Here is a 15162-nt window from a genome sequence, read left to right as displayed (position 1 = left end):
AGGATTAACAGATATAAAAGAGAACCAAGTAAAATCTCTGAAATAAAAAATAAAATTGCTGAAAATAAAAACAATAAATGAATAAGAAACTAGACAAGACACAGCTTAACATATAATTAGTAAAGTGAGAGAAAGAAAATGTCTCAAACTACAACACAGAGAGTTACAGAGAAAGAACATGTGAAAGAGAAATGAAGATATAGGGAAGATATCTGAGTACAAAGTAAAGAATAGCTAGAAATGGAGAATAAATAGTGGAAGAAGAAGCTAAAATTTTCCCAGAATTTAATAGAGGCTCTCACATTAAGAAAGTTTATCAAATACAAGATAATTTTTTTTTTAAATCCTCATTTGGCCATGTTATAGTATAAAAAGGAGAAAAGGAAAATCTTTAAAACTATGAGAGAAAATACTGGTTTGTTTACAAAGCAAAGACAGTCAGGTTTTGGTGGACTTACCACTGAGAACAAGAAGGAAAAACGGGGATACTAGCCATGCAAAATGACTCTCAACTTGGATTTTTATACCCATAAATATTCAAGAATGAGAATAAGATAAAGATAGTTTTGAAACATTTAAAGACTTAAGAGTTTACTCTTTATTGACTCTTACTGAAAAAACTACTGAAAGATGTATTTAAGCAAAAATAAAAGTAAATCCAGGAGGAAGAAATGAGATTCAAGAAACAACAGTGAAGAAATTAATTTCTAATATGTTAATAAATCTAAATTTAGCAAAATAATATTTTATTAGAATTTTTTAAAATCTGGGATTAAACTTATAATTAACAATAGTTTATAAGATAAGGCTAGGGAAATTAGAAATTAAGGTATGCTGTCTTATCTGGGAACAGGACAGAGATAAGAAGAAGCATGTATTTTAAAATATTACAGTGAGCATTATAGTTGTCTGTCAACCACCATTTCTTCTTCTCTTGGAAATGCCTAACTTTCATTCAGATATCTATAGCTCCCATGCACACCAATATTGAAACACATACTGTTGGTATTCCAGTTACATGGGCCAGTTATATAATGTAAACCTTTAATGGTTAAGTTAGGTTGAGCTGGTTGTTTTGTTTTTAACTTACAGCTGAATGCATCCTAACTGATACAAGTATGCACATTAAAATTTAAGAATATTTGAAACCCCCATTGTAATAGTTGATTTGAGAGAGAATCATCAATGTATGCTAAAAGCATTGGATGAAAAGTTATTGGAGAACCAGATAGTCAAATGATCTCCATCACCCTACAGATTACTTTCTAATTACAAAGGAGAAAATGTGTATTTCCAAAGGAGAAACATAGTGGTCAGCCAAATGATCAAACCCAGCATCACCTGAAATTATTTGCCTCCAGATCTAATGCAGAAAGTACACACCACCTCTTACACAGTTTTCTTGCCAAAATGCTGTAACCTGAATCTACTCCTGAGGAAACAAACACAAGGAGACAAATCTAGTCTGTAGGAAATTCTCCAAGACAATTGGCCTAAGCTCTTTGAAAAATCAGTGTCATAAAAACAAAAATGATAAGGGGATTGTTTTAGATAAAAAGAAGATAAATATACAACAGCCAAATGCAATGTATGAACGTTGACTGGATCCTGGATCTCAAAAACAGGTTTAAATATATGATGGTTTGGGGACAGCTGTGGAAATCTGAATATAGAATGTATACCATATGATATTATTGAATATCATATTCAATAACTTTTTTCTTTTCTTCAATATGATAATACTGTGGCTATTTAGAAGAATGTTATTTAGGAGAGATGCATGCTGAAACAATTAGTGGTAAAGTGTAGATTTGTTGGGTAGCAAACAAGTGGATATATATACATACATATATACCGTGGGTGCCAAAAAAATGTATAGAAGAGGGCACTTGGGTCAACGTTGCTCAAGCAGTAGTGCACCATAATCAGAAGTGTCTGGAAGCTGATGGTAACCACTTTGAGCACCTCTTGTAATTGTAGAAGTCAAACGTGACTTGTATTCATTTTGTGTTATCGGTATATGGGTATATTGAGTGTTACAATTTTAATAGTTTTCCTTTTTTAAAATATGTATACATTTTTGGCACCCTCTGTATGTATATGTATGTACATAAAAAGAGAAACAAATACGGAAAAATGTTAAAAGTGGCAAATTTAGACAAAGCACACTTGAATGATCATTAAACCATTTCTTCTACTTATCAATGGGCCTGAACATAAAAATAAAATAAAAAGTTGGAGGGAATAATGAAAAAATGCTTGTGACTAGAAAACAATAAAAATGTTTAAGGCTAATAAAAAAATAGCAGCTAACATTATTGAATGCACTTTCTGTCATAGTCTGTTCTAAAACCTTCATATGGATAACTCAGTTAATTCCCACAACAATTAAATGAGATAGGTCCTATTATTACCACCATTTTACAAATGAGGAAACTGAGGCACAGAAGTTAGTTACTTTTGCCAGATCCCACTGCTAAGAAGTGAGGTCTGAACCTAGGCAGTCTGGCTCCACAGCCAAGGTGCTTAACAACTTTGCCCTGCCGCCTCCCAAATGAAGAGGAGTTATAGTAAGAATAGAGAAAAGAAAAAAGTGTAGTATATAATCATTATACATTTGATATATATATATATATTTTAATGTTTTTAAGGTGGTTTAAAGCATTTACAAGATTGGTATATTAGGCTTAAGATTTTAATTAAATGTTTAAAATGATAAATTTGCAATCAACGTTTAATTGTTTGGGAAATCTAAATTGTTAATTCTTAAATTTTTGGTTTTTAGTTGTGTAAGTACTGGGTGAATATTTAGAGGAATGTTGATTATTTAAAGAATGTTAAATGGTTAATAAATTCACAACAAATAAATAAATCCACACCAAAATCCAACCCCCAAACATTAAAGGATCTAACAACTTGGTGTAATGAACTACATTTGCAGAGGGTCCAAGTTATGCATCTGTGTCTATAAAAAACTATTTAGACATGGCTGTTTTCCTCCACCACTAAAACTAAGGGGCGGGGGAAGATAAAAATGAAGACAAAAATTGAGCAGAGATGAAAATCACTTTGCACAGATTTAAGTGCTCTTTCCTTACGTTATTTATTAATCATTGGTAATTAGCCCCCTCTGCTGAAGCCATTATTGTTTCTCATAACTAAATAGTTTACTCACAATTTAAAATATTTACAATGGTCCAGAAAATGTGATTCTATAGAGACTGAGAGCAGATTAATGGTTGCCTGGGGTTCAGGGTAGGAACAGGGATTGATTGACTGCAGTCATGAGGAGTCTTGGGTGATGAAAATGATCTGAAACTGAATTTTACAGCATGTAAACTATACCTCAATAAAGCTGTTAAAAAAAAATCATGAGATTATTTTCCTCATTTTGACTTTGAAACCTAAAGAATCTGAAATGATCAGAATTGTGATCCAACAAGAGGAAATGATCCAATGTTGTTTATAGTTAGATGTGGAGGCAGGACAGAGTGAAACTGAGAAATTCTCTAAGCATTCACTTATCTATTGCTGCTTTTAGAAGTGAAAGGGGGCTGGCCGGGTGGCTCAGGTGGTTGGAGCAGCGTGCTCCCAACGCCAAGGTCTCAGGTTTGATTTCCACATGGGCCAGTGAGCTGCACCATCTACAGCTAAGATTGTGAACAACAGTTTTCCCTGGAGCTGGGCTGCCGTGAGCAGCCAGAGGTTGGCGAGAGCTGCCGTGAGCTGCTGACTGGCACTGGTGACCAATTGCCTCAGCCTGCCTCAGCCTGCCTCACCTGGGGGGAGCGCAAGGCTCATAATACCAGCATGGGCCAGGGAGCTGCGTCCTACACAACTAGACTGAGAAACAACAGCTTAAACCGGAGTGGGGGGGTTAATAAAAGTTAAGGTTTAAGGACCTAAGCTTGCTCTTATTTTATCACTTTTATTTATTTATTTATTTATTTATTTATTTATTTATTTATTTATTGGGGTGACAATTGTTAGTAAAATTACATAGATTAAGGGGGGTGGGGGTGGGAGATGAGGGTAAGGGGGATCAAATATATTTTATCACTTTTAATGATTAACTGTGTTTTAAAAGCTTGCTCTTATTTTATCACTTTTAATGATTAACTATGTTTTAAAATGTGTGTATGAAATTTTTCTTGTTGCGGACAAACTCTGATCTCAAGTTGGTAGTGTTTGTACAAATGTATTGGGACTCAATTGGGTTAAAATGAACATTTCACTATTTCAGAGTTTACTTAATTGAGAAGTATTTCTTTCAGTGTATGAAAAAAGGGGTCTGTGCAAAGTAACTTCAGGGTGATCTGATCATAAATTCCTAATTGGGAAGCTTAAGGTGGATAGTCATGCCTCAGGCAAATAACTTTTTAGTAAAAGATTTATTTTGGCCTTAAGGAGCCCTGTCTACTGTTTCTGTGCATGTAGGTTAACACACCTGTCACACAGGGTGTTCAGCAGGGTCTCTGGTCCCGCTCCCCACATAGGATCGCAGGATACGGTGAGGACAAAAAGGAACACAAATGGAGGATATGGATAGGGGAGTCATACCACTATAGTCTCGCTGGTGGCTGGGTTGGACAAACAGGAAACAGGAGTGTGGTGACAGAACCCCAGAAAGCGGTTTCCAGGCTCTCAGACTCACATAGAAAGGTGCTGGCTCAGGTAGTAAGTGGCCATCAACTGTGCTTGGATGGCCATCAGCTGTGGCTAGTGGGCTGTCAGCTGTAACCAGTGAGCCATTGGTCACTAATATAACTGCTGTGGCTACGCAAAAAATGGGGGCTAGCGAGAAGATGGTGGCTGGCAAGCGCAGATTGCAGTTAGCATGGTGGAGTGCGGGTTGCAGATTGCAGAGAAGTGGACAGCAGGTTGCAGATCGTGTGGCTCCTGCTTCCTGTGTCTCCAACCCAGCTGCCAACAAGACTATAGTGGTATGACTCCCCTACCTATGGCTCCATGGGTGTTCCTTTTTGGCCTCACCATATCCTGCGTTCTTATGTGGGGAGGGGGAGCAGAGACCCCGCAGGCAGCCCCGCATGACAAGGAGCCACACGATCTGCAACCCTCATTCTGCCACTTGCTAGCTCAGCCACCATCTTCTTGCTAGTCCCCATTTTCCTGCTAGCATAGCCACAGCAGTTATATTAGTGGCCAATGGCTCACTGGTTACAGCTGACAGCCAATAAGCCACAACTTGGACATTTACTACCAGAGCCAGCATCTTTCCACGTGAGGTCGAGAGCCTGGAAACTGCACTCCTGGCTCTGTCCCCACACCTTTGAAATAATCTGTAACCACCATCAAGAGAGCATAATATCTTGTTAATTATTCTGTAATCCACTCCCTGCCTTGTTTTCTCCCACATCCATGTAATCTTCCTTAGTCCCTCCTTAATTTCAAAAGCATAAAAGAAGATGCAAAACTGTTATTCTCTGGAGCATCTGAGATCTTGCTCCCAGGCATATGTTGTCAGTTTGGCTCAAATAAACTCATAAAAATTCTCTACAGGTTTGGACATTTCTTATGTCAACATTTCCATTAATGAAATGATAACGTTTTCAGGGAACTTGTTTTTTAAGCAGGAGTATGCTGCAGCCCTGTTCTAGGTTGCAGAGCATGACAAGTGAAATACAGGTTGTATGCTAGCCCCCACTCCAGCTGGGGACCTTTGTGAACTCAACTAGTAGTGATGATCCTGCATAGGACCCTAACACTGTGGAAACACACCAGTAGTGATGGCTTTGCATAGGACCCTAACACCGTGGAGAGACATAACAGCTCTACACAACTACCTCTGGATTTCTTGCGGCCAATCTGCTTTAAGAAATTCTTTGTTCTTTTTTCTGTTGTGCACAGCAGAATGTAACCCTAACTAAAACAATCTCTATCTATAATGTTTAATTTCCTTTTTTTTTTAATAGCAGAAAGAAAATAAATGTTAACATCTATTAGATCTATTATAAAGTATGGGTGTTCTATTATTCTTTATACCTCCTGTGACTTTTAAATATTCAGTAATTTGTGACTTTAGTGCTGTATCCAAAAGGCCAAAAACACAGAATTCAATCAGGTGGTAAAGATAAAGAACATAAAGAATTATATAAAGATGTAAAGCATGTGGTGCAATGTCACGACAGAATGTGTCCTTAGAGCCATTAGAGAAATGCAAGTCAAAACCACAATAAGATACCTCTTCCTGCCCACTAAGATAGCTAGAATTTTTTAAAAGGAAAATAAGTGTTGGTAAGAGTGTGGTGGAAACATAAAATGGTATAGCCAGTTTGGAATACAGTATGGTAGCTCTTCAAATGGTCAATCACAGAATTACCATATGACCCAGCAATCCCTCCCTTAAGTACTAACCCAAAAGAATAAAAAACTACATCCACACAAAAGCTTGTACATAAATGTTTGTAGCAGCATTATTTGTAATAGCCAAAAAGTAGAAACAAACCAAATATCCATTAACTGTTGAATAGATAAGTAAAATGTAGTATATCCATATGATGAAATATTATTCAGCTATAAAACGAAATGAAGTACTAATACATGCCACAACATGGATAAACCTTGAAAACATTATGCTAAATGAAATAAACAAGTCACCAAGAACCATGTTTTGTATGGTTCCATTTATGAAATGTCCAGAATAGGCAGATCCATAGAGACTGGAGTAGCTTATTGCCTGTCAGAAAAACATGAATCTACACATCCAAGAAGCTCAACAAACTCCAGGTCACTCAATGACATACACAGTAGGATATATTATAATCAAATTGTCAAAAGACAAAGAAAAATAATTTTTAAATCAGCAAGAGAGAAGTGACTCATCATGTAAAAGTGATCCTCAGTGAGATTAACAGCCAATTCCTCATTAGAAACCAAAGAGGCCATAGGGCAGCAGAATGACAGATTTGAATACTAAAAGAAAAAACTGTCAACCCAAAACTTCCATATCCGACGAAACTATCCTTAAAAAAATGAGAGAGAAATTAAAACAAACCCAGATAAGCAAAAGCTGAGGAATTCTTTTTATTTATTTTTTATTTTTTTACCAATAGACCTGCCCTAAAAAGAAATGCTAAAGGGAGTCCTTCAAGTTGAAACGAAAGGACACTAGAGAATAACTCAAAATTGTATGAACAAAGATGTTCAGTAAAGGTAACTATATGGGAAACTATAAAAGCCCGTATCATTGTATTTTTGGTTTGTATATCCATGTTTTATCTCCTCCATAATTTAAAGAGCAAATGCATAAAAAAGAATTAAAAATATTTGTTACTGGACACACATGTATAAAGATATAATTTATGACATCAACAACATAAAGGGGTGGGGGAGAGAGCTGATTAGGAGTAGCATTTTTGTATACTACTGTAGTTAAGTCAGTATCAATTCAAATAAGTTTGTTTTATTTTAAGATGTTAAATATACACAAAGGAAATGAGAATAGATTCGAAAGAGTTCATTAAAAAAAATAAACTAAACACAGAAGAAGGCAGTAATGGAGGAAGTGAGACAAAGAAAGGTAAAAGACATACAGAAAGCAAATAGTAAAATGGCAAAGAAAGTCTGTCCTTATCAGTAATTACTTTAAATGGAAATGGACTAAATTCTCCAATAAAAAGGCAGATGTTGACAAAATGGATTAAAAAAGTATCTAGCTATATGCTGTCTTCAGGAGACTCGCTTTGTGAAAAAGTGACTCACAAAGTGACAACAGGCTAAATATGAGAGGATAGAAAAGGATATTCTATGCAAATAGTAACCAAGAGAGCTGGAGTGGCTATACTGATAGACAAAATAGACTTTAAATCAAAATCTGTTACAAGGGGCAAAGAAGGGCTTTATATATTGATAAAAGGATCAATTCATCAAGAAAATATAACAATAATAAACATGTATGTACCAAACAACAGAGCCTCAAAATATATGAAGCAAGGGCTGGCCCAGTGGCTCAGGCTGTTAGAGCTCCATGCTCCTAACTCCGAAGGCTGCCAGTTCGATTCCCACATGGGCCAGTAGGCTCTCAACCACAAGGTTGCCAGTTCAATTCCTCGAGTTCTGCAAGGGATGGTGGGCTGCGCCCCCTGCAACTAGCAACGGAAACTGGACCTGGAGCTGAGCTGCGCCCTCCACAACTAAGACTGAAAGGACAACAACTTGAAGCTGAATGGCACCCTCCACAACTAAGATTGAAAGGACAACAACATGACTTGGGAAAAAGTCCTGGAAGTACACACTGTTCCCCAATAAAGTCCTGTTCCCCTTCCCCAATAAAACCTTAAAAAAAATATCTATCTATCTATCTATCTATCTATCTATCTATCTATCTATCTATCTAACAAACATTTACAGAATTGGAGAATTAGTTCTACAAAAGTAGTTGGAGACTCTAATATACTACTTACAGTAATGGATAGAACATCTACACATATATAGAAGATCAGTAAGGAAATAGAGGACTTGAACAACAGTATAAACCACCTATACCTAATAGACACATATAGAACATTCTACTCATTTTAAAAGACTAAAATCATACAAAGTATATTCCCCAAGGAATAAGGCTAGAAATCAGTAATAGAAGGAAATCTGAAAAATTCTCAAATATGTGGAAATTAAATGACACACTCTTAAACAAACTACAAGGGAAATTAGTAACATACTTTGAAACAAATAAAACAAAAACACAACATACCACACAGGATGCAGCAAAGGCAGTACTCAAAGGAAAATTTATAGCTGTAAGTGCCTATATCATCAAGAAGAAAGAAGAAAAAGAGCAAACTGAACTCAAAACTAGAACAATGGAAATTATAATAAAGATTAAAGCAGAGATAGAAGAAACAGAGAATAGAAAAACAATAGAGAGAATCAAGAAACCAAAAATTGTTTCTTTGAAGAAAAAAAAACACACAACTAAATTGACAAAACTTTAGCTTACACTGACCAAGAAATAAAGAGAGAAAACTCAAATATTAACAACTAAAATCAGAAATAACAGTGGATGCATTACTAGGGCATTACTACCAACCTTACATTAACAAAAAGGACTATAAGAGGGTACTATGAACACTTGTACACCAACAAATTAGATAACTAAACGAAATGGAAAAATTCCTAGAAATTACCTAAACTGAATGAAAAGAAAACCTCAACAAACATATAATAATAGACTGAATCAGCAATCAAAAACCTCCCCAAAAAGAAAAGTCCAGGACATGATGGCTTCACTGGTGAATTAATCAAACATTTAAAGAATTGACATTGATCTTTCTCAAATTCTTCCACAAAATAGAAGAGGAAGTAACACTACTGAACTCATGGCTTATTCTGTGAGGCCAGCAATACCCTGATACCAAAGCCAGATAAAGACATCACAAGAAAAGGAAATCACAAACCAATATCCTTTATGAACATAAATGTAAAAATCCTCAGCAAAACACTGGCAAAGTAGATCCAGCAGCATATTAAAAGGATTATACACCATGACCAAGAGGGATTCGTCCCAGGAATGCAAGCAATGACCAACACCAATCAGTTCAATTCACCACATTAATAGGATGAAGGAAAAACAAACATACAAACATGTCAATGAGATGATCATACAAATGATCATCTCAATTGATGCAGAAAAAAAGGGCATTTAACAAAACCCAATACACTTTTGTGAATAAAAACCCTCAACAAAGTAGGAATAGAGGAAACTTCCTCAATCTGATGAAGGTCATCTATGAAAATCCACAGGTAATATCAAACTCGATGATTAAAGACTTACAGCTTTACCCCTAAAATCAAAAACAGGACACAGATGATCAGTTTTGCTACTTATATTCACCACTGTACTGGAAGTTTTAGCCAGAGCGATTAATCAGGAAAAGAACTAAAAGGCATCAGAACTGGAAAGAAAGTAAAATTATCTCTTGACACATGGAATAATCCTATATATGGAAACACCCAAAGAATCCACAAGAAAGCTACTAAAGCCAATAAATGACTTCAGCAAAATTTCAGGGTACAAGTTCAACAAAAGTAGATTAGAGGTCACAGCAAGAGGGTGGAGCGGTGGTGGGAGGGAAAGGAAAACAGGGAGTTATTGCTTAATAGGTACAGAGTATCTGTTTTAGAAATAGATGGTAGTGATGGTTGCACAACATTGTAAAGAGCACTGAGCTGTACACTTAAAAATGGTAAAAAAAAAAAAAGGGCAAATTTTATGTTATATACATTTGACCACAATTTTAAAAAGTAGAAGAAACAAAAACAAATCTATTTTACTAAATTTACAAATGTATGTTATTTAAGGGAATTTAGCGAAGTTGTAAGTGATTGTTTAAATAAGAAAGTTCAGTCTGTTCACTTGAGATCATGGTGAGACATTAATCAAACCGCACTTGAGTAGAGCAGGATCATTTGCAAGGAAAAATTAGGATTTTGGATTTGCAATTTCAATCAAATATTATTAATTCTCTCAACTCAGTACTGCAAACAGTTTTCTATGAACAAAAGCTGCATTCATGGACATAAAACAAATCTCACATTGACCTGTACATTTTATATTTCAGTAATTTAAATACATTCCATAATTTTTTTTTTAATTTCCAAAAGATAAAAACAACAAAAAACACCTCTCTGGGGAAAAAACCCAGAAACCAGTATTATGTAGTTCTGAATGACAAATAACATAATGTAAGAAATCAATGTCCTGGTACCTCCCCAGGTGTTGATGTAAATTGTTTTCCACAACATGTACAGGAAAAGAAGAGCAGACAGGAAAAACTGGGAAGTGGTGTTTGCCCAGGCAGATCCTCTGAAGGAGAAAAGATAATTACTAGCTGTGAGGGTTTTTCTTCTAAATGTGAATAAACAGACCACCCCTGACAAGCTTTTGCTCTGTGTAAGAATCATAATTATTAGAGGAGCTTAGAACTCCTGGACTGTCTTAATATTTTAAACAGTGTATCCACTTACATGAGACTTGTTTTCTTTCACCAACATTGAATTTTGTAGGAGAACCAAGTGTTACTATTCACCAATGGTAAAACAAAAGGACATAAAGATTTATCACCATTCCTTGTCCTAACAGCCTTAAATAAATTCTTTAAAAAATGTAATTAATTAAAAAGGATATAGCAAACAGCTACTGTGTTCACAATCTGGTTTAAGGCCATAGTAGTTTTATTTCCCAGGATTATAATAAGTTTGCTTTCTATTAAAATATAACCTTAGAGCATCTTCAATAAATGACACATTTTATCACAAATAAAATGATGGCCTGCTCTGGCCCAGAGAGCCAGAAACTTTCTCTCCTGTTTTTTCATTTCACTCCCCTGACCAACCCTCACATTTTATCATTTATTAATCCATTCCTGTATGTTCCTCTCCTCTTACCCACCTATCCCCAGACTGTCCTTTATATATCGGTTAGAAACTTCTAAGAGGTATGCCTGCAGAAGACCTGGATGGCTACTCAGGTGTTTATGTGGGTCAATGTCACCAGTCCTCAGACTTGTCTGCTGACTCTTACTTCCCCCATGGCCAAAGACTCTTTTAGTTCTCTAGCATAAGGAAGGTGCTATAAATCTTTTTTTTATTGATTATTCTTATGTTCAAACTCTCCCATATCCTTTGAATAATGGCTTTTGTGTATATTTTTTACTGCAACCAAGAGTAAGAAATAAATTTTCCATCACTATCCAGTATCCACATTAATATGTGTTCCTACGAGTATACATAAACACATGCACATGTCATAGAAACAAAAGTCTCATGAAAATTACCCCCATACCACCTTATATTTTCTATGTTATTAATTTTATTTTATTTCACTCATAATATATTTCATGTTTTAAACTGCTGGTCATCACCCACTAAAACAGTTTTCATTTATAAAGAAACATACTGCCCGAAAGCACATAAAAACTGCTGGGGCTTGGACCACAAGTGTTGGCGTGACCACACTAGCCACACGTAAAGGAGCCTGGCTCAGGGCCAACACACGATAGGGGTCATAAGTGAGGGATGGACCAACAGCATGGCACCTACTGAGGAAGGTCCGACCCTTGTCTTCTCAAACTTCATAAAGATGGAATTTGGCTCAATTTCTTACAATTCAGAGACAATGGGAGAATTTCTGCTGGCATCTGCCCCCCTCTTGCCTTTGCTCAGGTCCCCCATCTCAGTTTTCATAGGCTGTAGCAACCCCCTCCTTGGGCGAACTCCACTTACACATGCAGGTGTAGGCTCAACATAGCTTCTTTTGTGACGCTCTCCAGATCTCTGCAGACTAAGGCCTGCCACTGCTCCCTTCCATCAGCCTGGGTTGGCTGCTCCTCCTGGTACTCCACGCACAGCTCTTCCCCCGTCCTATGGAGCACCTGGACACTGCTTGAAATTCCCGACTAGGCTGCTTCCCTGCCTGGGGTCCCAGCCCCAAGGACTGGTGCACACAGTGACACTCAGTGTTTGCTGAATAAACGGGTCACTACTTACACCGCTTCCAGGTTCAAGACATACAGCAGGAGGGCATTCATGCCCTCATTGATGACATTCACTGCAATCCCAAAAATAACCTGAGGCAAGAGGAGGCCCTAAAATACCCAAACAAACAGGAAAACATTAGCATTTTCTAAAGCTAATCAGTCAGGTGGTGTGAAATAATAAAACCAAAATATTGGTCTCTGCCCCCAGTTTCCAGCACATAGCTCCTAAAAACCATTGTAATTTCCTGGGTGATAAGAACACTAGGAGCATCTCTTGTTCTAATATTGGTCTTTGACCCCAGTTCCTGACACAGAGCTTCTAAAACCTCGGCATTTCCTGAATGACAACAGTGTCTTTTGTTCTAATGAGGTGACTCTGGGAGGCCTCCTGGATGACTTCAGAATGGGAGCTGGTTACCAGGAAGAACAAGCCATGATTAGAAGCTGGAATTGTCAGCCCCTTCTCCCTTCTTCAGAGAAGGAAGAGGGCCTGGAAATGGAGTTAATGGTCAATCATGCCTACATGAGGAAGCCTCCATAAAATCCCAATAGTACAGGGTTTGGAGAGCTTCCAAGTTGGTGAATAGGTGGAGGTGCTGGGAGAGTGGCACAACCTAAGAGGGCATGGGAGCTCCATGCCCCTTCTTCCCACATACCTTGCCCTATGCATCTCTTCCATCTGGATGTTCATCTGTATCCTTTATTATTATCTTTTTGTAATAAACTGGTAAGCAGTAAGTAAACCGTTTTCCTAAGTTTTCTGAGCTGCTCTAGCAAATTAATCAAACCCGAAAAGGGGGCATGGGAGCCTCTGGTGTACAGCCAATCAGTCCCAAGCCCAGGTACAGGTGACAGCCTGGACTTCGACTGGTGTCTGAAGTGTGTGTGTGTGTGGGGGGGGGGGGGTGGAGAGGAGCTGTCTTGTAGGACTGAGCCTGTAATCTGTGTTAGAATTGAGGTAAATTGTAGGACATCCATCTGGTGCCTCTGAATTGTTTGGTGTGTGTGTGTGTGTGTGTGTGTGTGTGTGTGTGTGTGTGTGTGACAGGTCCCACACATCTGATGTCAGAAGTGTTATGGGTGTGAGAGTAAAGGAGAAACACAAGAGGAAAATTGTGTTTTTCCTACACTGTTGGTCAACTGAACATTCAGTGTTAAATAGGCAATGGTTTTAAATGACAGCAGTAACACAAGACTGCAACAGCCAGGAGTTGAAACCTTTGGATAAGTCTCCTCCATTGGTGCAGCTTTGAAACCAACCAGAAGTTTGTAAGTGCTTCTGAATGAGCTGGCAGGTCAGTTTCCATCACAATAACATCTAGAGAAAAGAGAGGGGAAATCACAGGAAGAGGAAATCGGGTCCTGGCATGAGGTATAAAGGAAAGACCATTTAGGAGACACTTGGGACAAGTTACTTAACCTCTCTGCAGGGTTTCAGCAAGGGTTCATTAAGTTATCTTACACAAAATACCCAGCAGTGTCTGCTTCATAACAGGCATGCAGTAAATGTTCATCTGCCTATGTTATGGTGCCAGTTACTCGCTTCTTTTTTATCTGCTGCCTTCCCTACACTTGTACTCAGATAAACATTTTGTTTAAGTGAGACTCCTACATCACTTTTCCCCAGCATATAAACAGAGCTGACCACTATTAAAGCAGAATGGCTTCTTTGGACAAGAAGTAATATGTAGGCAAATGGAGGGCTCATAGTTACTTGGACTCGGAGGGAGACACAGTGAGGCAGCAGAGCTCAGCCTCTCACCCCTGCCCACAGCCTTCTCCATTTCTCTTCTCCCTCTGGTGTGTGAGGACCTGGGGAAGCCCGTGCACTGCTGGAAATGTGGCCATAGGAACTCTGGGTCCTTTTCCTCTAAAACAGAGGTACCAGAGCCAGGCCTGAAGCTAGATGCAAAGCCAGCAGCCAGACCATGGAGGAGGTAAGAGGTGGAATGTGGGGGCCACAGAAAGACACAAAAGGTGACCTGCAGGAATCTGACAGATTGATTTGGGCATCTCTCCCAGGCTGGACAAATCCATCTACAAGACTCCACGTCTCCCAAACAAAGAGCTCTGGGTAGAATTCCAGGGGGAAGAAAGTGTGAATTACTTTTATGAAAAATTCCCTAAGGATCTTTACCACACATTTCCAGTATTATGGAGTAAAAATATAAAAATAATCTGTACCTGACTTTGTAAATATTTTGTCTGCAACTGGAACAGGAATGATGCCTGTAAGATAAAATAGAAATACAAATACATCTCATTAATATGAAAGTATAATTCTAACAGTTTACATCAGTTCTGGTTTTTAATAAGCTATTTCCTCTTGATATGTGACCTCAAATTCAGAGAACAAGACACACACTAATTAAATGTCAGGACACTAACTATTTGGAATTTTCCAGAGTAGACTCAGTGAAGAAATGACAAAGGCAAACTCTAGCTGCTTGCTGCTTGACATCTGAATGGTTACAGAATGTCACCTGGTGATACTTCCCCAAATCCCAGAGTAACCCAGGAAACATATGATCAATTTGCAATCAAAAGTAACCACAGAATAAGGAAGGAAATTTTTTCCCTTTATCAGTGTTTGTACTTAATTTAAGCTGTTGGACATCAAAGTTGCACAGGCTCGGAGAATCACTAAGGTAAGGATGACAGGCCC

General features: G+C 37.7%; 1 long non-coding RNA gene across 1 annotated transcript in view; it reads right to left on the bottom strand.

Annotated features, from left to right (window-relative positions):
* The window catches only part of LOC141568810 (uncharacterized), a 36597-nt gene extending 22796 nt beyond the window's left edge, over positions 1-13801 (bottom strand). Inside the window, exon 1 of the long non-coding RNA XR_012492026.1 lies at positions 10728-13801. This is a non-coding gene — a long non-coding RNA (uncharacterized LOC141568810). The remainder of the gene's footprint in view (positions 1-10727) is intronic.
* Between the last annotated feature and the right edge of the window lie 1361 nt (positions 13802-15162).

This window comes from Rhinolophus sinicus, linkage group LG15, assembly GCF_036562045.2.
Source record: "Rhinolophus sinicus isolate RSC01 linkage group LG15, ASM3656204v1, whole genome shotgun sequence".
NCBI classification, from domain to species: Eukaryota; Metazoa; Chordata; class Mammalia; order Chiroptera; family Rhinolophidae; genus Rhinolophus; species Rhinolophus sinicus.
This window is presented reverse-complemented; position numbering and strand designations above follow the sequence as displayed.